The sequence below is a fragment of the Symphalangus syndactylus genome, chromosome X (assembly GCF_028878055.3).
Source record: "Symphalangus syndactylus isolate Jambi chromosome X, NHGRI_mSymSyn1-v2.1_pri, whole genome shotgun sequence".
Lineage (NCBI taxonomy): Eukaryota > Metazoa > Chordata > Mammalia > Primates > Hylobatidae > Symphalangus > Symphalangus syndactylus.
Window position 1 is genome coordinate 150,277,078 of NC_072447.2, and position 25,638 is coordinate 150,302,715.

Genomic DNA, 25,638 nt, shown 5'->3' on the forward strand with positions numbered 1-25,638 from the left:
ATTTTTCCTTTTTTCACTAATTTAAATTTGCATATTTTTCTTCAACTTTTTAAGTTCAGGGGTACATGTGCAGGATATGCAGCTTTGTTACATAGGTAAATGTGAGCCACGGTGGTTTGCTGCACCAATCATCGCATCACCTAGGTATTAAGCCCAGCATACATTAGCTATTCTTCCCGATGCTCTTCTTCACCCCACTGATCCCCTCTAACAGGCCCCAGTGTGTGTTGTTTTCCCCCATGTGTTCATGTGTTCTCATCATTCAGCTCCCACTTATAAGTGAGAACATATGATGTCTGGTTTTCTGTTCCTGTGTTAGTTTGCTGAGGATAATGGCTTCCAACTCAACCCATGTCCCTGCAAAGGATGTGATCTCATCCTTTTTATGACTGCATAGTATTCCATGATGTCTATGTACCACATTTTCTTTATCCGGTATACTATTGATGGACATTTAGGTTGATTCCATGTCTTTGCTATTGTGAATAGTGCTGCAATGAACATATGTTTGCATGTATCTTTATAATAGAATGATTTATATTCCTTTGGGTATATACCCAGTAATGGGATTGCTGGGTCAAATGGTATTTCTGCCTCTAGGTCTTTGAGGAATCACCACACTGTCTTCCACAATAGTTGAACTAACTTGCACTCCCACTAACAATGTAAAAGTGTTGCTTTTTATCCACAACCTTGCCACCATTTGTTATTTTTTGACTTTTTAAAAATATCCATTGCAACTGGCGTGAGATGGTATCTCATTGTGGTTTTGATTTGCATTTCTCTAATGATCAGTGATGTTGAGCTTTTCTTCGTATTTGTTGGCCGCATGTATGTCTTCTATTGAGAAGTATCTGTCCATGTCCTTTGCCCATTTTTAATGAGGTTGTTGGTTTTTGCCTGTAAATTTAAGTTCCTTGCAGACTCAATATTAGATCTTTGTCAGATGGACAGAGTGCAAAAATTATCTCATATTTTGAAGCTTGTCCATTTACTCTGATGATAGTTTCTTTTGCTGTTCAGAAACTCTTTAGTTTAATTAGATCCCATTTGTGAATTTTTGCTTTAGTTGCAATTGCTTTTGGCATTTTCATCATGAAATGTTGTTTCATTTTGCATGTTTCAAATTTTCTATAAATAGGTCCATACTATATGCATTCTTCAACAACTTGCTTTTGTTGCTCAAATCATGCTCTGTTACCAAATGAGTACATTTATCTCTTCAGCAACAATGCACTGACCCTATACTAAGGTTTTCATGTATTTCCATGTATATATGCAATATGTTATTATACTTACTGTAAAATGGTCATTTAGATTTACTCACGTTTTCTACTTTTACCATTCTTTATACCTTCCTGCATCTGCACACTTCCACTAGGGAAGTTTTTAAAACTTCTTAGCTATTATCTCTTCAGTGTTGCTTGGTTCCATTTTTGTTTCCCTCTCATCGTAGGCCATCGATTTTAATCCATGTTTAAGCTTCTCACTGTATTGTCTGTCTCCTACCATCTGTTCTATATTTTCCATCTTTTTGTTTCCTTATTGATTATTTCTCCTGAATTATTACCTATTTTACTAATTCTTCAACTGTTAAGCCTAATACTGTAGAACTTGATTTCTCTTACTGTTTTTTTCATCGTTGTTTCCTAGAATTTCTATTTGGTTCTCTTTTAAATCTATGTCATTTTTAATGGTTTCCAATCCTCTGCAAAGATTTTTAAGTTGGTCTCATCTAGAGGAACATATAAAGGTTTAGCTATATTTATCTACATAGTAAAGATCTCATCCAGAAATGTAAGAAAATGGAAATCCTATTTCTATTTTATTTTTTTTTTTGAGACAGAGTGTCTCACTCTGTTACCCAGGCTAGAGTGTAGTGGAGCGATCTTAGCCCACTGCAACCTCTGCCTCCTGGGTTCAAGCTATTCTACTGCCTCAGCCTCCCAAGTAGCTGGGATTACAGGCACCTCCCACCATGTCCGGCTTTTTTTTTTTTTTTTTTTTTTTTTACTAGAGACAGAGTTTCACCATGTTGGCCAGGCTGGTCTTGAACTCCTGATCTCAGGTGATCCGCCTGCCTTGGCCTACTTTTATTTTATATTTTTTCTGCTGTTTCTTTATTATAAGTATGTCTTGTTTTCCCCTGAGTCCAAATATATTTCATTTTGTACCAAATACTATATTTGAAAAAAATATATGCAGACTTTAACTTCTTTGGAAGACAATGGTATCTTCTTCTAGAGAAGGTTTCCACTGGTTTCTGCCAGTTGCCTTCAGTCACTTAAGCCTATGTTTATCTTAATCCAATTTCAGGGATTGAGAGTTGCTTGGCTGCCTAGGTGACACAAAGTCAGTGACAGTTTGGACAAGCGCCATTTTTCTTTCAGTTTGCCATTACTCTTACAATGCTTTCTTTCAGGTTCTTGGTCTAAAGAAGAGGTTGGCAAGTTGTGACCCATAGGCCAAACCTGGCCAACAAGCCAAATCCAGTCCATGGCTTACTTTTGCATATGACCCATGGACCAAGAATGTTTTTTATATTTTTAAAAGTTTGAAAAATAGTCAACAAAATAAACTAGAGACCATTTGTGGCCCATAAAGATATTAGTCTCTGGCCCTTTACAGATAAGTTTCCCAACCCCTAATCTAAAGTATAGAGTATTTTACTATTTTTCCTAGATCACTTTTCCTAGATCTTAGACCCAATTTTTGTCTCTTAGATCAGCGAGGGCTTTTAAAAAGAGACTCAGCTTCTCTGTTACCTATCCCAAATCAGCAAACTATCTCAAGAAAAAGGGGAGTTTTGAATGCAGGGTCCACTTCTCTGTATTTCTGTCTTCTCCCATATGTTTGCCTGGTGATTGTTTACTAACATTTTAGCTCTGTTGTGCTTTTAAGAAGACAATTTTAAAATATGAATTAAATATAAAAATATTCTTGCAAAAGAATGTAGGTGGCTGGGCGCGGTGGCTCACGCCTGTAATCCCAGCACTTTGGGAGGCCGTGGCGGGCAGATCATGAGGTCAGGAGATCAAGACCATCCTGGCTAACATGGTGAAACCCCGTCTCTACTAAAAATACAAAAAAAAAAAAAAAAATTAGCCGGGCATGGTGGCGGGCGCCTGTAGTCCCAGCTACTCGGGAGGCTGAGGCAGGAGAATGGCGTGAACCCGGGATGCGGAACTTGCAGTGAGCCGAGATCGCACCACTGCACTCCAGCCGGGGCGACAGAGCGAGACTCAGTCTCAAAAAAAAAAAAGAAAAAAAGAAAAAGAAAAACAATGTAGGTATAAATTATCTAGTCTGCCACTACCAAAAGGAAAAATCCATAATTTCTTCAGATCTATCTTCCAATTTAAGCATATTAATTTAATTTAACTTACATGTATTAAGTATATTGTTTTAAAATTTCATTTATATTTTACTACTAAAAATTATGTCATTATTTATCAAAGCTTCTTGATAACTTTTATAATCTTTCTGTATATTCACACTTTTAATCTCATATATTTTAAATATAATAAGTATACTTTTAAATTTTTTGTCTAATTCCAGTATCTAAAGTCTTTTCTTTCTGAATCTTCTGTCATTTCAGATGGCTTTTGTTCATGATACCTTCATTTTTAGTGTTTGTTTTTTGTATGTGAACTCATTTCTTAGAATTGTAACTACGTAAATTATTTGAGGACTAGCAATATCTTAAATTAGATACCCTTACTGACCCTTCCACTGAAAATAACTAATACAGAGAATAATGTAAAGTATTTGCTTTACATTAAGGGAGGAGTATGGGAATAGTTTACATAAAGGGATTAAAAATAGTTCACATACATACTCCTCCTTTAATGTAAAGGGAATAGAGGGTGCATTCTTCTATGCACTTGGGGAGGAGAACTGGCTACAGGTGAGCTTCATCAATCTTGTCCACACAGGCTACACTATTATGGGGCAGTCATCAATTGATCACTTATTAATTGATGATTAATGACTATATTTAGTTTCTTATAAAAATGTGTGAATGATTTTGATTACCATTGCAACAGTTCAAAGAAAACTTGCCTGACCTTCAGGGTTGAAGCTAAGATTTCCACATTTTATTGATATGACTTGAGGATATATCAATTTTCCTTTTATTAAAATTAATTTTAATTTTCTATATAGCACTGCCGCATTTATGTAGACTAAACAATAAACAACTAAGTGTCTAGGGGTTGACTTTCATACTGATTTACCTTTCTGCATTTCCATTCAAGCTTACTTTTTAGGGAATACTTTACATTAAGGGAGGAGTATGTATGTGTATACATTACATAAAATATTCCCTTTACATTAAGGGAGGAGTATGTATGTGAACTAAATGAAATATGAGCAGAAGTAGTATGTGTCACTTCCAGACTCGAGCATTTAAAAGTCTCTGTCTAATCGCTAGCTGTCTTTCCCAGCCTCATTATGGAACACATTGTGCTGAAGTGACAGAGCCAGAAGGTAGACACTCTGATTGCTAAGTCCCTTCATGGTGTACAGCTAGCTGCCCAGGAGTTTCATCTGACTTGCATTGTACCCATGTGCAACAAATGAAGTGCAAGAAATGAAGAGAAACATCATTAAGATTTCAGAGCTAACTCATTACTTCAGCATAGCCTAGCATTTTCCCAATGGATTCTATCCTACAAAAGCCAAAACCACAGACATTTTGAGATACACTGAGATCATAACCTGAATCGTTACAGACATGAAGCTAATAATGTCAGCAGAAGCAGCAGTTATGACAACTAACTTTTATTTAGTCCTTATTTTTTGCCAAACAGAGTAGTAAGCACTTTGCATACTTCAATTCCTCCATCTCCACCATAACCCTATGAGGTAGGTACTATTAGTATCCCTCTTTTAACTTATGAGAAACCCAAATCTTAGGTAAATTAAATAATTTCTCCAAGGTCCCTGAGCATGTAAGTTGTCCTGGCTGACAATAAATTATAAATCTTTCTACTCTTTGACACTGCCTCTAACACTTCTTTCGTTTAAGAAACATTTATTCAGGGCCTGCCAGGCACTTAGCTGCTGCATCTATGGAATCCAAGAACCAAAATGGGTTAATATCCTCACAGGGGCTAATGTCTAATTTCATGCAACATAAAATCATATATACAATCACATGTTTTCATATACTAACATATAAGTTGCTTCTTGGTGCAGTTAGCATACTCACAGACCTAAGATGCAACTATTTGCTCTTATGCACTCATCAAACAAATGGCAGGCACTGGGAATACAAACTCAAGAGACATGGTACCAATTCCTAAAGTAGAATACCTTTTAGGATAGAAATCAATCAAATAATCTTTTTTTTTTTTTCTGGAAGAATGGTTAAATCGAGGCTATGAAGAAACCCACAAGATAAACTCAGATTCTATTACACTTACAAGTCACAGTTCAGACTTTATCTAGCATATATTTTAAAGTCACACATCCTCTGTGAAGTCAGTGGGACTCTGGATATTTTAATCAACACTAATAAACCCATACCGATAGTTACAGATTATTTTTCTTAGAATGCAGCTATTCTCACCCTTAGACAGCTTTTTCTATTATTTATAAGGAGCCCTGTTTCAAGACATAATAATAATATTACTACTAACAATTATAATGATGTGCTAAACTATGTACATATATACATACATATATATGTATATACATATATTTAATCTTCATATTAATCCTATGAGGGAAATGCTGTGATTATCCCCTATTTTATATATGAGGAAACTGAAGATCAGAGGTTGTGATTTTTCTGAGATCACATAACTTGTAACCTCAGAAAAATTGTAGCTTGCTACCCCCCATATACACCTGCTCATTTCCCAATCTGCATAGTTAGCCCATCCTCAATTGTAAGTGGAAGTTAACATAACATAAATTGACCTACTAATTGAGATCATAACCTGAAATCTTTCAGACAAACACATTAAGCCAACCTTTCTCCACAGCATCCAGTCTATGCCACAACCTAATTTACAACTATCTTAATCCCAGCTGACAATAAGAGACAGAGCCTGGCTGCAGGCTTCTCCTGAGGAGAGAAGCCATAGCCTCCATCCATTGAATGGACCGAGAGTAGGTCTTGACTCAGAAGCAACCAATCCATGTAGATTAACCAGTGACGTACGAAGGTCCAGTGATAATTCTCTAGGCCAACCAGATTCTAACACCAGAATAGGAATTGGAAAAAAAAAAAACACACATAAAGAATAGCCAGTTGGTAGTTCATACATTCATTCAACAAATACTTAGATTTCTAAATCAGCTGCTATGTGCCAGGAATTGTTCTAGGGGATACAATAGTGAACTAAAACACACGCACACACACACACACACACACAGCTCATTGTCTAGTGTGAAGAAGAAAAAATAAATAATTGGTTAAAATAGTAGTATCACAGATGATGATAAAAGCTATAGAGAAAAGTCAATCAAGGAAAGCGATAGGGAGAAATATCAAGAAAGCTGAAGTGGAATAAGGTGAAAGTAGTAGGTGATGAAAATGAAAAAAAATATTTTTAGGAAAGGTAACAAATGCCTTCTAGGCCATTGTACCCTGATTGAAATGGTAAGCTACAGGGGGCTTCAGAGAAGGAGATTGACACGATGTGACTTAAAATTTAAAAGGATCACTGTGGATGCTATATTGAGATTAGATAGTAGAGGTTAAGGGTAGAATTAGAGAAACAAGTTAGGAGCCTATTATAATAATCCAGAAAGAAGGTAGTGGAAGCTTGGACCAGGGTGGGAATAGCGGAAGTAGAAAGAAATGGTTGAGTTTTGGTTATACTTGGCAGTAGAGCCAACAGGATTTGCTGATGTGCTGAATGTGGGATGTGAGAGAAAAAAGGGTCTTGAATAACTCTTGCCTCTGTAACTAGAATAATGGACTTGCCATCTTCTGACTTAGAGAATGCTACAGACTGGTCACATTTGGGGTAGATACATACTTGTTTTAAATGTATTAAGTTCAAAGTTAAATGTATTAAGTTCAACATTAGCTACTAATGTGGAGATGTTAAGAATGCCTCTAGATATATGAGTCTCATGTTTAGAGAAGAAGTCTACGCTAGAGATACAAATTTGAAAAACATCAACATATAGATGGTATTCTAAACCATGGAACTGGGTAAGTCAAGAGGGAATTAATACAGATAGGGATAAGATCTGAGGACTAAGTCCAGGGGTAGACAAATATTTAAGAGTAGAAGATGTAAAGAAAACAGCAGAGAAAATGAAGAAGGAGTAGTCCATAAGGTAGAAGAAAAATCAGGAGAGGACACGTTCTGAAATTCAGGTTGAGGTATTTCAAGGAGGAAGGAATGATTAACTGTATCAAATACTACACATAAGTCAAGTATGGTAAAGAATGATAATTGACGATTGAATTCAATAATGAGAAGTTCTTTGACTTTGACAATAACTGTATTAATAGAGTGGTGAGGATGAAACACTGATTTGAGTAGGTTCAAGAGGAAATGTGAAGAGAGGAAATAAAGACAGTGGGTACAGGCAACTTTTTCAAGGAGTTTTCTTATAAAAGAAAGCAGAGAAATGGGACAGCATCTAGAAGTGGATGTGCGGCCAAGGTGGGTTCTTTTGTTTGGTTGGTTGGTTTAGTTTGTTTTTAAGAATGAGGAAATTGCATCATGTTTTTATGCACACAGGAATTATCCAGTTAACAGGGAAAAAATTGACAGTGAAAGAAAGGGAAAATTGCTGGGATGCTGTTTTTGAGTAGGCAAGAAGGAATGAGATTGACTGTACAAGTGAAGGGTTGGGCTTTAGTTAAGTCATTCATAGCACCAGAAGAGAAGGGTGTATATATAGGCAGAGATACAGAGGTTGGAGGGTGCAAGTGGTCATTCTCTTCCGGTTTAGGAAAAAAGAAGCAAAGACAACTAACAGAGTCCAGTTAATGACAGAGTTCTGAAATGGAGATCTGTGAACAGTTTCAGCTAAGGGAGTGTGACAAGAAAACCCAGTCCTTGGAGCCGCTTCCCTGGATACTGAGTGACAACTGTCTGTGGGTTCACTGAGATACACCACATACCAATTACTTGAAGGATCTTGAGTACTTCTTTGTTCCTCAAAATCAAGAGAGTTTAACATACCTGCAGAAACTTTAGTCCCAGGTATAATATGTGCGCCAGCTTATCCTTCACTCTAGTGGATCTTGAATTATGTTTTTCCCAATCCAATTTGTTATGGTTTTAACAAAAAAAAAAAAATGTTAACTACATGACTTTTTTGGCCCCTCCCAACCATGAGACTTTGATACTAGGAATACCAGGCATTACGGTAGGTACCTGATGATATGAGTCTGCCATTGTGTTGTGGCTGTTTTGACACTAGCTATTTTGATTGCTACTATGTTTTTCTATTGCCATATTCATATGCCCATTATCATTTCTCCTCAACTTTTTATATATGCAAAATAATTCTGTGATGAAACATTTATGCCCAGATTCGATCGATGATCAATTTCCCATAAACTTTCATGTTTGTGATAATAATTTACTCCAATAAAAAGCTCTATCATAGAGTATACCTACAGTGTCTAACATCGTTTATACAACTTTTTAGTGGCTTTCATATCAGCTCACAGTATGACAGCAAGTTTAGTACAAACATTTAGTCCAAATAAAAGGGAAAGAATTAGTTAGTTGTGACTCTGAATGGGAAATTCCTTTAGCCAACAGAGGCATCTATTGTATTCCCTCTATGATTTAAACAGTTAAAACTTTTATGATTTGCATTTTAGAGTCACCACAAAGTAGGCATGAAAATGTTAATATTTGATATACTTAGCATGACAATCAGAACCAATTAGCCTTTAATCAAATACCACATTTCTATATTAGGTTAAAAAAATACTAGGCTGTGGTAGCATGTATACTCTAAAATTTCAGGAGCTTAACACAACTTAATTCTGTGTCTTGTTCTTATAATAGTGCAAAGTGGCATATGTTTTCTACAGGCAGCTTTCCTCCATGCAGTGATGCAAGTACCTCGGCTCCTTCCAACTTGTAGATTTGTCATCTTCAAGGGCCTTACTATTTGCATCCAGCCAATGAAAATGGAAGGAGAATAAAAATGATACACCTACTTAACGTTTTAAAGTGCACAATACCATATAATTAACTGTAAGTCCTGTGTTATATAACAGATGTCTTGAACTTATTCCTCTGGCATAATTGAAACTTATATACCTATGAGCAACATTTCTCCATTTTCTCCTTCCCCCACCCCCAGGTCTGGGCAACCACCATTCTATTCTTCATTGCTATGATTTTGACTATTTTAGATACCTCATATAAGTGGAATCATGCAGTATTTGTCCTTCTGTGACTGGCTTATATGTAAAGATGATAGGTCTCATGTTAAGTGTTTCTACCACAAAAATAATAACACAAGGAAATTTTTGGTGATCATGGTTATGTTTAATGCCATTGATCGTGGTGATGGTATCACTGGTGTATACATATTTGCAAACTCATCAAAATGCATACATTAATTATGTGTAATGTTTGTGTATCAATTATACCTAAAAAGCTTTAAAAAAGAATAGGTACAACCATTTCATAAAAGCCTTGGAATCAAAGTGATATACATAATTTTTACTCCCATCCCATTGCAAAGATTAGTGAATGGCCACAACTAGAATTGACGGGGTCTGGAAAGCATGGTTTCTGACTGGCTAGCTGCCATCCAACAATACCTAACGAGATACAAATTGTGTTGCTAAGTGTGATGGTTGCTCTCCAGAGTTGACTCCAAATGAGCCATGCCTCACAGTATGCATGGCTTTGGGTATCCCCGTCCCACATTAAATCTGAATTTCTTTCTAACTTGCTTTAATCAATAGAATTCAGCAGAAGTGACCCAATGTCTGTTCTAGAATAACGGCTTCCACTTTCATGCTCTTGAATATGTTGTCCCACCATGTAAGAAGTCCAGCAACACCAATGATGTGATCATGTAAGAATGCCATATGGAGATTGGATGTGGTTGTCCCATCACCCCAGCCAACCCCAGCCTTTCCAACCAAGGTGCTAGACTATGTAAGTGAAGACATCTTGTATGTTTTAGCCCCAGTCATCTTCTGACTGCAGCTGTGTGAGGGATCCCAAGCAAGTCCAGCAGAAGAATCACCACATTCAGCTCAATCAATACAGTCATGACAAAACATAAAATGGTTGTTGTGTTAAGCTGCCACATTTTGTGGTAGTTTGACGTGCAGCAATAGATAACTGAAACTCACAGCTAGCCACCTTTGCCAAAGTTTCCAGACAAATCGCTTTCTTTCACTTTAACGGTTTTTCTTGACAAAGACCAGACAACTGTATTTTTCTTGAGATGAAAATAAAACCTTTTATTCTTGTATAGTAAAGGTGAAATATAACACAAGGTATCAAATTTCTAGAGCATCCAGTGGCCACATCACATTGTTCTGCTTTGAAGGGTCAGGTAGTTCCTTTAGGAGTAGAGAGACCTGCTGACATTTTTCTAATACTACTTTATAAGCGGCTGTTTAGACTGCTTACTTGTAAGCTCAGCTCGGATAAAAGTAGAAGGAAGAGGAAAAAAAGAGAAAACATGGAAAGAAGGAAGGAAAAGGGAGGTGGGAAGGAGAGATCTTACGAGTTGCTAAACAAATTTCATGAGGAACGAAAGTAAATAAGAAAATGATACAAGAAGAGAACTGCCTATTAAGTCAAGAAGATCAAAGATATTTAATGGCATAACATGCAGTTCAATATAGGAGAGTGAATGAAGGGGAATTAGTATATTTTATTTATCAGCGTAACCCGATTTGTAGTAATATGAACTGAGTATAATTATATATTTTGCACTGCAATGTGGAATAATTTCCACTAATTATTTTCAGTTTTGAGGGAGTTTTTCTTTTTCTTGAAACTCTTCTCAATCTTGTTTAGCATTTCTCTGTACCCTATTGATTGCTTGCCATACGTTTGAAACTCAGTAGGAGCCTCAGTTAAAGTTGAAGGATTGAAGGTATTCCATACATTGAAATTTCAAAGTTCTAGAGTGAGTACTCTGTGAAAAGTCCTATCAGAGTAACATTATCTTGATGAATTACTGGAGTAAATCAAATGTCTGGGCTTCAATTTTGTAGACTCTGAAATCTGATTTCATGTTTCATCAGCCCTCCCAAAATGGAATGGATTCATTTTTCAAAGGCAAAGCCACATTAAGCAAAACCACAGCTACTAATTTTTAAAACCAGAATCCATTGTACTAATTTACAGTGACTAATATGGCTATCACTGGGACATCTTTTGCTAAGCTTCTAGAGCTAACAACCCCAACAGTCCCTGTAAGAACACATTATTTCCTTTGATGTGTTACTATCAGACTACATTTTTTTCTTTCGATTTGCTACTATCAGGCTATACTCAAGTCCTGCTGACCTATGAATCACTCAATTACTTTAAGGTGACTTTGCATGCCACAGCTTTTTTTTTTCAAGGACACCACTGATTGAAATGTACAATAGTACGTTTAATAACGGTTCATACAAAATAAAAAAGAAACACTATATGGAATACACACATTGACTGTAAATGGCATGGGGACTTCAGGAGTACATTATTTGTGCTTCACATTGGATAGAAGGTAATTGGTTATATTTATTGAGCACATACTATGCACCAGACATTTTACTAGGTTCTAAGCATACAATAATAAGCAAGAACATGCATGATCTCTACCATTGTGGGGCTTATATTCTGGTGGGAGAGTTAAACATCACATAAATCACAATACAGAATGACCAACTGTAGTAGGTGTCATGAAGAAAGCCAACAGAATGCTATGAAAGAGAAATTGCATGGATCAAGGTATGGACAAGTAACTGCGGCCTGAAAGATAAGTAAAAACCAATGGGAAATGAGCCTTTCCAAAACATGGACCCCACAAAAACCCTGAGGCAGGAAAGAGGTTGTCATGATGAAAGAACTGAGAGTCAGTCAGTTGAGATGAAGCAGAATAATAGAAAAAGTGACTGCAGGCTAACTATGTAGATCAGGTTTGTCCAGTGGGCCACATGTGCTCCAGGACAGCTTTGAATGTTGCCCAACAAAAATTTGTAAGCTTTCTTAAAACTTTATGAGATTTTTTTTGAAATTTTTTTAGCTTATCAGCTACCACTAGTGTTATTGTATTTTATGTGTGTCCTAAGACAGTTCTTCCTCTTACAGTGTGGCCCAGGGAAGCCAAAAGATTGGACACCCCTGCCATAGAGTTTTTGAGAAACTTTGGCTTTTAAGGACACTGAGTAAGATCAGGAGCCATTGCAGAGTTTTGAGAAGAGAGGTAGGAGAATACAATACCTTAAGCAGAGCCTTCCCAGAGCAAGTTGTCAGGCTCTGGTCAAGACTTAACTACTCTCTGACTCATCACACCAAGTATGCTCCTCCCATTGCTCCAGTCTCTCTCTACATTCTATATTCAGTCAGGAATCATTTCCTGCATTTCTGTTTTATGTCAGGCCTTGTGTTTCAAGATGAGCAAGATATAGTCCCTGCCTCCTCAGAACTTGGAATCTAACAGGAATTTAAAAAAAAAAATGCTGTCCTTATCAATATTAATTGCAGTTTAATTAGAGGTTTCAATGAAATGTTCTAATATTTTTCACTTGCTTGCTCTCAAGGATTGCTAGGGGTCTGGTGTTGAACACCGGTATTTTAGCTTGCTTTCCCATAAAATGGAAAATGTGAAACCTAACATCTAAAGTCTATTTACCAGTATGATTTTAGGTTTGCTTTGTCTTAATTTCTGATTGGCATTTCCTAAGCAGCTTTTGGTTTCTCACTCTGTTGAATATTTAATGGCCTATAAGCAAATACTTGAGAGGTCACTAGTTTAAATAACCTGTCTTCCTTTTTGTAATGAAAGAAATCATTTTGTCAGCTGGCTGCTTCACACAATCCTCAGAAAACTTACAACACATTTGTTTGCAACCAGCAATTAGCACGACTTTCAACCCCCACCCGCCCGCCCACACACACCTTTTTATTGTTTTCCCAGGGAGTCTGCATAAAGAGCAGTTAAGTGTGTTAAGCTGGCCATTCCTTCAGATAGCCCAGAGAGATCTGGAACCCACAGGAGCCACCTATCAGTGCTTGTGGGTGATTGGGAAAATTCCTGGAGGACACCTGTGGCAACTCTCTGTTATCCCTAGGCATAAAGCCCAAATCACTTTCTTTAATGTTTGTAATTTATGTTTGTCTACTATTTTATACCTTTTCCTCCTAAAGCTATTATATTACTTACAGTGTTTATAGTCTGAGTTTCCAAACTTTTCCTTTTTTTAACTTTTATTTTAGGTTTGGGGGTACATGTGAAGGTTTGTTACATAAACACGTTTCATGGAGGTTTGCTGTACGGATTATTTCATCACCCTTAAGTATTAAGCCCAGTACCCAATAGTTATATTTTCTGCTCCTCTCCCCCCTCCCCGCCTTCCCTCCTGCCTAAAGTAGTGTCTGTTGTTTCCTTCTTTGTGTTCATAAGTTCTTATCATTTAGCTCCCACTTACAAGTGAGAACATGCAGTATCTGGTTTTCTGTTCCGGCGTTAATTTACTGAGGGTAACAGCCTCCAGCTCCATTCATGTTCTTGTGAAATACATGATCTTCTTCTTTTTTATGGCTGTATAGTAGTCCATGGTGTATATGTACCACATTTTCTATATCCAATCTGTCACTGACGGGCATTTATGTTGATTCCATGTCTTTGCTATTGTGGATAGTGCTGCAATGACCATTTGTGTGCACGTGCCTTAATGGTAGAATGATTTATATTCCTTTGGGTATATACTCAGTAATGGGATTGCTGGGTCAAATAGCAGTTCTGTTTTTAGCTCTTTGAGGGACTGCCATACTGTTTTCCACAGTGGTTGAACTAATTTACAATCCCAGTTTCCAAATTTCTCTAACTCTTCCAGTTTTCCTTTTAATTTTGAAAAGAAACATCTCCAATAAGTGGATGTGAGAAGAAAATAACACATTATCTCTAGACAGCTAATACTCTCTCAGCAATAACAGAGACAGGCAGTGCATTCTGAAGCACTTTGGAAACTGTTAAACCCTAAACTAGTGTATGTGGTTAACACAATGATGATGATGATGATAACATGGTCCTGATATCTGTGCTACTAGTTAACTATATGACCATAGCTGATTGCAAAACTTCAGCTTTCATGTCTCCAATGCCCATGCATTCCTTGCTAAGGCTTTGAGAACAAATAAAAAAAATACAGCCATTGAACCAATACTACTTTAAACAAGTCAATGGAAATACTGTGATATATTAAACTCAAGCTGTTCCTAATCACACGTTGGACTATATACTCTGTCAGCTTCATCCAGTTCTGAGAATTGGAGCTGCTTGACTCTTGCAACTAAACTTGATGAGTTCTACACACTGCTAGAAACAAAGTTCTGCACAAGTCACAACCAATGAATAGAATTATCAAGCAGAACTACTAAATCATATCTCTATAGGAAATCAGGTTGAGAAGGCATCAATTTGTTTCGCAACATGTTTTTCTATTTCAGGTGAGAAGCACTGTCTTGACAAACCCCGTTTAGAGGTGTTATCAAAGTGAAGACTTTTCTGTTATTCCTGGAAGCCAAACCCTACACTTCTACTGAGTGTGTGAAGAATAGAGTGTGGCAAAATACACTTTCTTGGAATATGCTATTAGATCATCTGCCCTTCCTTTCTCACATGAGTATCTCAGCAAATGAAAGCCGCTCTTTTGAAGATAAACTATGAAGTACTTTCTGTGTTCTATATGATCATTTGAATGAGTGCAAATTGGAGAAGGGTTTGTTCTTCAAGGATGAGAACATTTCCTTTGTGGTTTCAGTGAATGGAATGTAAAGTATGAATCGAGAAAGATCTAAGAGTGTAGTAAGATTTTGATAAAGGTGTTGAAATCATGTAAAGGAATCTCAACAGAAACACTGTTATGGTTCCTTTTCTGGATGGGAAAAACCATGGACAATTCAATAATCATTTATTGAACTCCAAGTGAGGTGCCATGCACTGTGCTAGAATCAGGATTGGCTATTGGCTACATAATTTGCAGAGCCCAGGGCAAAATGAAAATGCGAGGTCCTTTATCCAAAAATCCTTGTGCATTATCTAAGCATGTGGCAGCAGAGCACTAAACAAAGTGAGAGACACTTCAAAGCACAGAGCCCTGTGTAACTGTGCAGGTCACACACCCTGGCTGGAGCTCTGTAATTGTGCAGAGAGGAAGTGACAGTAACTGACTTGGCTCTGCCTGTGGGTGTCAGGGGAAGTTGCACAGCAGATTTGATAACTGAGCAGGGCCTTGAGGAGCAGACATTCTATAGACAGAGAAAGAAAGAGGATCATGGGGACAGAAAAACATTCTACAAGGAAAGAACAGTATTTGTTTACCCATTTAACAGATATTGAACTCCTATTTTGTACCAGGCACTGTGATAGACATCAAACATCTGAAGATGAAAAATACAACCCGTATCCTCCAGGAACTTATAGTCTAGCGGAGAAGACAAACATGAGAAAACAGGCATTCATTCATGTATTCAACAAACATTTATTCAGCATCTACTATATGCAAGCATGCAATAAGTTCCTGGGATAAGATTGTAAATATCTCAACTTATGGTCTAATGGGAAGATGGCCAATTTAACAAGCAATCATATTAAAATGTAGTATGTGCTATGAATGGATAACCCAGAAAGAATATATAACCCAGTGAAGGTAGGAGTGGGGTAGAAAATTAAAGAAAGCTTTCTGCAAGGGTTGAGGGATTGGAGTTATAAGTCATGTTGTAAAATTTAGACTTTATACTAAGGGCAGTGAGAAGACATTAAAACTTTCAAATAGAAGTAAGACAATGACTTTACAATCACACTGCCTATTGTGTGGATTAAGGGCAAGAAAAAATCACAGTATATTTGAGGACTAATATTCTGAAAGAGAAAAATTCACATTTCTATCCTCCCACTAATGGCTAGCAAGCAAAAATTGTCTAACTCAGTTATCTGCCAAGTAATGAAGCATCACCTAAGGCTTTATCTGTGTTGTCATAAGCCAGACTTGGCCAAAAAGAATGGTAATATGTGTATGACTGTGTGTGCATGCATGGGTGTGAGGAACCTCATATTCTCATCAAAACCCATCATGATCTTTTTCAAAATGCAGGCATTTTGCCAGGAGATGCACATATGGAAATAATGGCAGCACCCAGACAAATCATAGACTAGATCAAGTCATTCTTCAGCCAGGGACTGGTTTTCTTATTTTTTGCTTTTACTAGTACAATCTTTGAAAGACAATAGATGTTCAATAAATGCTTTCGTAGCAAATCCATCAGCTTGGTATTTAAGAGTATTGCTTCACGTGATTTGACATAAGATTACATGGTCATGCTTGCAAGCTATTTTTCCATCTTTGTTATCTGACACAGCAAAATAATGTGTGCCATAATCTTTGAACACTGTTTTGGAAGAAGTTGTTGTTGGAAATCTCTTTTCAAAACAGTGATAGATGTCCTTTCGACGATACTATTATTATGGCCTTTCTGAAGAGATGTGGTTTGTGATGTCACTGTAGTCAGGACTGAAATGAGGTGGGGCTACAGTGAAACATCCCTGGAGAATTTGAAAGTGGATAAAATAAGGTTACCCTCTGTGAGTTAAACTTTAAAATCAAGATATAAGGAATCAGAGCAGGGATATACAATCACCTTTAAAACACAGAATGTCTCCCAAGTCTGTAAGACTGGACAATAACCAGATGGAACCCATTTACATGACTAAAGAAAAACTGTGTCCACCAGTAGGGGGCTTGATTACCTAGAGAAGCAGAAGACATTTAATAGTAGCAGAGGCAGATGTTGATAGCACCGTTCTAAACCCTGTCATAGGATAAGGGTTTCTAACTCCATCTTCCAGGCCATCCTTGTTTATCTTTAAAACATTATACATTCCATTCATATAATGCATTCACCAGGCTCTGGTTCTATTATCATTATGTAACCTTCTGATTATGGTTTTGCTTTCCAAGGAGATCAGCCTATATCTGCCATCCTCACCCTTGAATGCACATTGGAATCACCTGGGAAACTTTAAAAACTAGAGATGCCTGACCACAGAGATTCTGACTTAATTGATTTGAGAAATGGCCTGGGCATCAGAAATTTAAAATCTCCCCAGGTGAATCAAATGTTATGCCAGTGTTATGAATCACTGGCTTATTAGAAGAGAATATGTGGTTCTACAGACTTATGGTACACTGGATCTGATAACAAGGTGCCAAGTGTGAATTCCTGTCCAAAAACTCAGAAGTAACATAAAAATAGCTCCCTTTATTTTTCCATAGCTTTAATTTCTATTTTGAGTCCCAAGTGGGAGGAATTCAACCTTGGTCTCCTCCCTTTCTCCTGAGTTGCTAAGTTAGTGAGAAGACATTAGTGTGATAGGTTCAGAGTCTTGTTCTGGGTCTCAATTCTTCTCATTCACATCCACTAAGTGGTCCTCATTCCCATCTGGTCATTGGTCCTCAGTCCACACCGGTCACTGCCACATCCTTCTTGTCCTGACCACAAGGTCTCTTCAAGTTGACCATTTATCTATGCTACGTCTGTGTAGCTCTCAGGTGTACAAGGAATATTCTGCTGCTCCTTCACTCCTTTGCAATTCGGGACATTATATGAGGCTTTCTCAAGCCCACCCACTAACCTCACCATTCAGACATTTCTACGTTGGGGTCCCACTGCTTCACTAGACTCTATTTGGGAAAAGGGAGGTGGAAGCACAGGCCCCCTCTACTCCCAAATTTCCAGAACTGTTTAAAATTATCACTGTGCTCCTCCATCTCTGGGGCTCAACCTAAGGAGGCAAAGGCAAGCTCACTTATTCAAGGGCCCCCACCAAAATTTAAGCTCTCTGACTTCCCACTGACTTCCTTTCCCTTAGTCTAATGAATCCTTAGTTGAAACAGAGAAATTGTGCTCTCATCAGGCCAAATTTAAAGTTCACGATTACTGCTCTGGTTCTTCCTTCCCACTCATCACCTTTCCCAGGGCAAGGCTTTTGAGCGTCAAAAGCCAAGAATTGACTTCTTCATTCTAGTCTGCCACCTTTCCCCAGAGGCAAAAAATGTGCTGCATTAATTGACAAAATAAAGAGGAGAGGGTTGTTTAAAATGCCAGGGAAATAAGCAGATGTTATATGATTATAACATCTGAGGTTCTATATATTTTCTCAGAGGAAAAATATTGTCTTGCACAACATTAACAGTTCTCATTTTAAAGTAATAAATTGGGATTTAAATTACTATTTGGATTTTCATGTCAGTGTACCCATGACCATGATTTTTAACTTTCTTTGCATCATTCATGGATCTCTTTAGCAATCTACGCCAACTACCAACTTTCCCCCCTAAAAAATGCAATAGGCACATGTTTTGCATAGTACTGCTGACCTAAAGGAAAAGAGTATGTTGGTCACCCCAGTGCATATTCTCATCCCTGTGAAAACTATTTCTGGGGACATTAATAACTACTCATCCTGTTTTTACACACCAGTAAAATGTATAAAAACATTTTACACACATAAATTTGGTCACTATGAATCCAGCTCTGAGAACTGAATGCACTCTCAGTAGCCCAACTAAGCATGTTCCTATGGTTGCACAACTGACAGATGGCCCTGAACTGGAGCCAAACACTGTAAGGCCTTCTGTGTTAAAAGAGCAGCCTTGCCTCCAGCACACATATTCTTTCTTTTGTTTGAATTTTCAGTGAATAGGGCTTCTTATTCGCACAGCAAAGCAATCTACCAGCAAGACAGGCCTGTGTCAGCTTCAGCCCACAGGCAATATACAGCTCAACACCACCTGTTTTTGTAATAAAGTTTTATTGGAACACAGCCGCACTCATTCATTTACACGTTGTCTGTGGCTGCTTTCCTGCTACAATGGCAGAGCTGAGTAGTTCTGACAGAGACTATATGGCCTGCAAAGCCTTAAATACATGTTATCTGGCCCTCTACAGAAAAAATATTGTTGACTCCCGCTCTAGAGCCATGCTTCTCAAACTTTCACGTGCTTATGAATCACCACGGGATCTTGTTAAAATGCAGATTCTGATTCAGGTGGAGGGTGGGACTAGAGATTCTGAGTAACTGACAAGCTCTCAGGTGATACCAATGCTGATGATCAGGGACCGTCCTTTAGGTAGCAAGAGTCCAAAACTCTGAATTGCTGGGTTATTCACTGAGTGCTCCCCTGTGTCTGAGGAAGATCCTCAAGGAAAGTTTCTCATCTTTACAATTGGTTAATACATGTATCTCGCAGAGTTGTTAATTATACAAGGTCTATATTTAGAACCTCACACAGTACCTGGCACATAGTTGTCTCTCCATAAATGGTAGCTACTTCAGTACAATGTTCTGCTTTTCGTCTTTACCTATCCTAATAGAAGAGGTTCAGAAAACTCTCACATTTGGAAAGACAAATCACCACTGAAATATAAAATGATCCTACTGTTTTTCAAAGCTCCAATTTTTCTTGGGGACAAATTAAGTTCTATTGTCCAATATGCAAACATCATCTTGTAGTATGACTTAAATATACACATTTTTTAAAGATACGTGTAGTTTTAAAGGTTCTATTGTCCAGTTTTCCAGACCTTTCACTAAAGGGTGGAGGGTCTTACCGGTCCATTTTAAGCTTTCCACTGTAAGCTCAACTGAGGTCCAATTCATGGAGAGAGAAAATGTTATTTCTAGCTTAGATTTTTCTGTTCAATTCCTCTCTCTATTCTTTGAGAACACATTAGATAATCTTGTAGCTCATGTAGCCCATATCACACGAGGTACAGATATGTATGGACTACCTTACCCTGAACAGGCATACCAACATATACACTGCACCTTGAGTTCAAATGTCTTTCACTGCTTCTTCTCAAATGCTTTTGGCAACTGAGAACAAAGAAAAAACTGCCTTCATATGCTCTGAGATTATATCAGTTGAAATAATGCCTCAAGTTATGAGACTGGCTCCTACCACTTTTAAGTGGTTCAAAGAGTGAATGGGAATTATTCATTCACTCTTTTAACCATGAGTACATTCATATATCCAAACTCGCCATTGTATACATTAACTATATGCAGTTTTTGTATGCTAACTGTACCACAGTAAAGCTGGGTGGGGAAAAAGTGTAAGTGGGAACAAAAAAAATTTTGAGGCATTGGCTTATTCAAATGGCATAACCTTTTTTTTTTTTTTTTTTTTGAGACGGAGTCTCACTCTGTGGCCCAGGCCAGAGTGCAGTGGCCCGATCTCAGCTCACTGCAAACTCTGCCTCCCGGGTTCACGCAATTCTCCTGCCTCAGCCTCCCGAGTGGCTGGGACTACAGGCACCCACCACCACGCCCGGCTAATTTTTTGTATTTTTAATAGAGACGGAGTTTCACCGTGTTAGCCAGGACAGTCTCAATCTCCTGACCTCGTGATCTGCCCACCTCAGCCTCCCAAAGTGCTGGGATTACAGGCGTGAGCCACCGCGCCCAGCCTCAAATGGCATAAGTTTTCAACTGGACTTCGAAAGAGTTTACCCCCTTAAGATACTGGGCCATCTGGGAAACACATGCTTGAACCTGTCCTTTGACAAATGTCAGTTTCAAAGACCTCAGTAAAATGTGTTGGGCATACAGATTCCCAGTATATGGTAAGCCACAGACCCCAAAATGATACTTGTCTTATCCTGCTAGTCATGGAGAACTGACGGCCTTCCTGGATTCAGTGGATTTTAAAGAATAATTATGAAGGATTATTCAGACCTGACAAGCTGTTTTAAAACTATACTGGTTATTTACCCATTTTCTCTCAGCCTCAAACCCACTTTCTCTACTCTGTTCTGTGATCCTGGGGCTGGGACTCCACACACCACATTTTTCAGACTCTCATGCCAGCTGGCTCCCTGTTGGTTCTGTTCATAAGAGGAATTAGCAGGAGACTAGAAGGTAAGCGGAGGAAAGAACAGACTTCATTACTATTTGAGGTTACTGTTGAAATGGCTTCAGCAATATAGAACAGCTTTGGCTCTAGCATCCTGCTTCTTTGGGAACTCCGACATATGTGAAATCAGTTCCCTATATTAAACCCTTGCTACTTGAGACACCTAGAGTAAATTGGTTTTCCTGACTAGAGCTAACTCAAAGTTATCAGGTCAAGACCAATACACCAATAAAAGAAGTCCCCAGAACAACAAGAGTCTCAGCCTCCTCAGCTGAGTTGTACACTTTATTTACTTAGGCGATGTTGTTCATCATTTCCCTTGGTTGCTATGTGTGCTGAAGGCTGGAGCTTATCAACACTCTATGGACTAGAGCATGCTAGTTCACCCAAAGCTGGGGAACAAAGAAGAAACAGCCATTCTCGTCATACAGTTCTTATAGTGACCCATCATAGTATAGTGGAAAGCACTCAGACTCTGGGGCCGCAATGTCTGTAATGATAGCCACTAGCCACGTGGAGCTATTTGAATCTAAATTAATGTAATTAACATTTAAAATGCAATTCCTCTGTCTCACTAGCAACATTTTTACTATTCAATAGTCACATGTGGCTAATGACTACTATATTGGGCAGTTCAGATATAAAACATTTCCATCATTACAGAAAGTTCTGTCAGATGATGCTGCTTTAGAATCTCAAATCCTGGCCCAGCTACTCCCAAATTGTGTGTTTTCGGGCAAGTTATTTTAGCTCTCTGAGCCTCAGTTTTCTCATCTGTGAAGTGAGATACTAAGAGAATCCACTTCACTGATAAGGATCCAGTGAGATCACATAAATAAAGTATTCAGCAGAATGCCTAGCACATAAATAATAATAATAATTAGTCATCTCTCTAAATAAACTAAAAAAAATCCTTGAAAAAAAATACCCTGCAGCCTGATTCACTGGCACACTCTCCAGAGTCCTGCATGTGGTACACCCTCAGCAAATGCTTATGAAATGCTAGACAAACAATTGGCTGAAAAATGGAACTGCCCTTTTTACACTGTACCCAAGCAAACCAGAATGCCTTTGACATTTTATATTTCCCAGAGAAAGAATTATGCAGCTTTCTAGTAAGCTCCCTTTCATTTTGAGAAGTGCCAGGTAATTCCAATTTCATAGGGATAAACTTCAAAACCATGAGCAAAGTAGAAAACCATCCAGGTTTAAGATAAGCTCAGGAATTTTTAAGTAACAGGTAAATTACCTCAGATAAAAACTGGCCAAGGGAAGAGGTAACCTCGCGGGAATGATGAGCTTGGAAGCATTTGCATTCAGACATTGACATTTTCCCAAATGTTTTTAATTATAATTATTTCCAGTACATTTGCAGGAGAAAGCCTAAAGCACACTTTCCGAGCTAATAGGAATTATGATTGGCAATCCTAGCAGCATCAGTTGGGGCTGAGGTCTATCAACTATGGCTAGTCACATTTTCTGATGTTCAGGTCGTACAACTTCCCCACCCCATCCTCTTTCTGACTAGCTTTCTAACCATTGTCCCACACCTAACCCTAGCCATACATTCATATTATGGCATGCACCCACCATCCCCTCATCCCAAATCTCTCCTCAACCACAACCCCAACTTTCTGCTTCCCTTAGCAGCAGAATATTCTCTCCTCAGCCCACTCCAATCATGTTTCTGTCCCCACCTTTCCACTGAGACCACTTCAGGGCAGTCATTTATCCCACATTGCCAAGTCCAATGCCAGTTTCTGATTCTCATTTTATTCCACCTTTCATCATTTTTCAACATAGTTGGTCACACCCTTGTTTTTGAAACCCCTTTTGTGGCTTCCTTGCCTACAGTTCCTGGTGTTCCGCCCCCCCAACCTCCGCATCTCCCAGGCCTGTTCTCTGTCTCCCTTGCTCATCTCCACTTTCCACAAACCAGCCAGTAGGAACTTTCTCAATGTGAATTCCACTTATATCACTCCCCTGCTTGACTCCTTCACAAATGTTCCTACTACACTTAGAATACAATTCCAACTCCTTACCTCAGCCAGCAAGGCCCTCTATGACCTGAGTCCTAACTCCCTCCTAACTCTCTTGTACCACTTTATTCCTTACCTCCTCCCCTTCAGCCACACTGGCCTTTCCTGTGTTTCACCTATGCCGAGTACATTCCCACATCACCAACAGTGCCCTAGCTTGACCCTCTACCTCAACTTCTCTGCCCTCTGATCTTCACATAGCAGGCTCCATCTTGTCTTTCAGAACTCAGCTCAAATGTCCCTTCCTCTGAAAGGCAAAAATCTGACCCGATCTGACATTGGGCTGTTTAGAGTTTATATTTATCCTACTCAGTGTGATATCATAGCTAGGTTGAGAACTCTGATCTCCTATTTCCTATATCAGTGCTATTTCCATTATAATGTGCTACCACCTAATAGATACTGGCATATACCTGGGGTATATTGCAAGAGAAACTGTCTTGCATGATTTGTCTAACAGAAAAGGAAGCCAAAAGAGGCCAACTCTCTTAATCTTCACAGTTCCCTTAATGTACTCAAAAGATGACGAGAAGAGTTATACAGATCTTCCTTGACTTTCAAACTATATCTCTGTAAACCTATCATAAGTTGAAAAGTTGAAAATATTCTAAGTGGAAAATGCATTTAATATGCCTAATATACCAAACATCATGGCTTAGCCTAGCCTACCTTAAACTCAGAACACTTACATTAGCCTATAGTTGGGCAAAAGCATCTGGCAACACAGTCCACTGCAGAGTATCAATTGTTTACCTTCATGATTACATAGCTGACTAGAAGCTGTAGCTTGCTGCTGCTTCCAGCATTATCAGAGAGCATCACACAGTATGTCACTAGCCCAAGAAATATTTAAACTTCTAAGTACAGTTTCTGCTAAATGTATATCACTTTCAGATCATCCTGAAGTAGACAAATCTTAAGTTGATTTTAATTTGAGGGCTTTCTGCAGTTCTAAGAGGTGATTGGGGAATGGGGGAGAGAGTAGGGAGGATATGAGAATTTAGAGCAAATACTATTCTGTTTTCTCTTTATTTTATCAACATCCATATTGGTGGGGGAGATCAGATTTGTAACTAAAGAGTCACAATTTGTAACTAAAAAGTTACAAATTGTGTTGTCTTTGTTTTCTGTTGCTTATAACAGAATACCTAAAACTGAGTAATTTATAAAGAAAATGAATTTATTTCTTACAGTTATGGAGGCTAATAAGCCCAAAGTCAAGGGGCCGCATTTGGTGAGGGCCTTGTTGCTGGTGGGGACTCTCTGCAGAGTCCCAAGGTGGTGGAGGGTATCACATGGTGAGAGGCCTGAGTGGCCCAGCTCAAGTCTCTCTTCCTCTTCTTAATAAAGCTGCCAGTTCCCCTCCCATGATAACCCATTAATCCACTTACCCATCAATCTCTGAATGAATTAATCCATTCATGAGGGCAGAGCCCTCATGACACAATCACCTATTAAAGAACCCAACTCTCAATACTGCCACATTGCGGATTAACTTTCAACATGACTTTTGGAAGGGACAAACATTCAAATCATAGCATGTGCATATGAGACTAAGGAAGGGAAGTGCCACCCAATCTCCCTTGATAACAGGGAGGTGTCATCACAAATTAGTCTGGAGCAGTATTTGAGAATTAGGTGGATTTTAGCATCAGGACAAGGTAGAGTCATTTTTCCCTAGCTGGCTGACTCTCTATATCAGTCCTTCACCAGGGAGAATACCCTAGTCTTTCCTCTCCTCATCCACTGCTTTTCTCTTCTAAATTAAAGTTCAGGTCTAATCCTTATAAAGCTCCTACTATGCCTGGTCCAGAAATCTAGAAAGAGAATTATGAACCAACAATTGTCAGTGATGGGGCAGATTGGAGACATGCACAGAATATATGCAGTCCTCCCACCTATGACCATGCTTCAGAGGTTTCTGAGCAGAGAAAATATTCAAAGATACAAAGATAAAACACAAGCTGTTGTCCTGAGAGAAGGTGAGCAACAGAATAAATTAATACATTCTACTGATGATAATAACAATAAGGACAGCTACTGTTGATTGAGCATCTACTGGGTACCTGTCAGGTTCTGTGGTTAGTGCTTTACACATAGCATGTAATTCTATTACCCTTATAATAACCCCAGGGATCAGATATGGCTTGTCAGGAAAACAGAGCTACTCTTTATTTCAAATGGAAAGGTTGAATATAGAGAATTAGAAGCTTCTCAACCTTTGGAAATGCTAGGAGAGTGAAAGTCAGGAAGGCCACTTTTCATAAATCTAAAAGGGAGAGATCCCAAGAAGGTCACTGTGATGATCTCAGCTGCTGAAGCACTTCAGTGGGGTAGTTTCCAGAGGAGCTTTTGGGGTCAAGCAAAGGAAAGATGCTGCAAATGAGCCAGCTTTCTTTTCTCTTTTGCCTTTCAAAACTCATACAAGTCCCACTCACTGGCAGATTTAACCCAGCGTCATGCTGGAAAAAGATTCTGTGAAATGTTCCTCCAGATTTCTCCCCT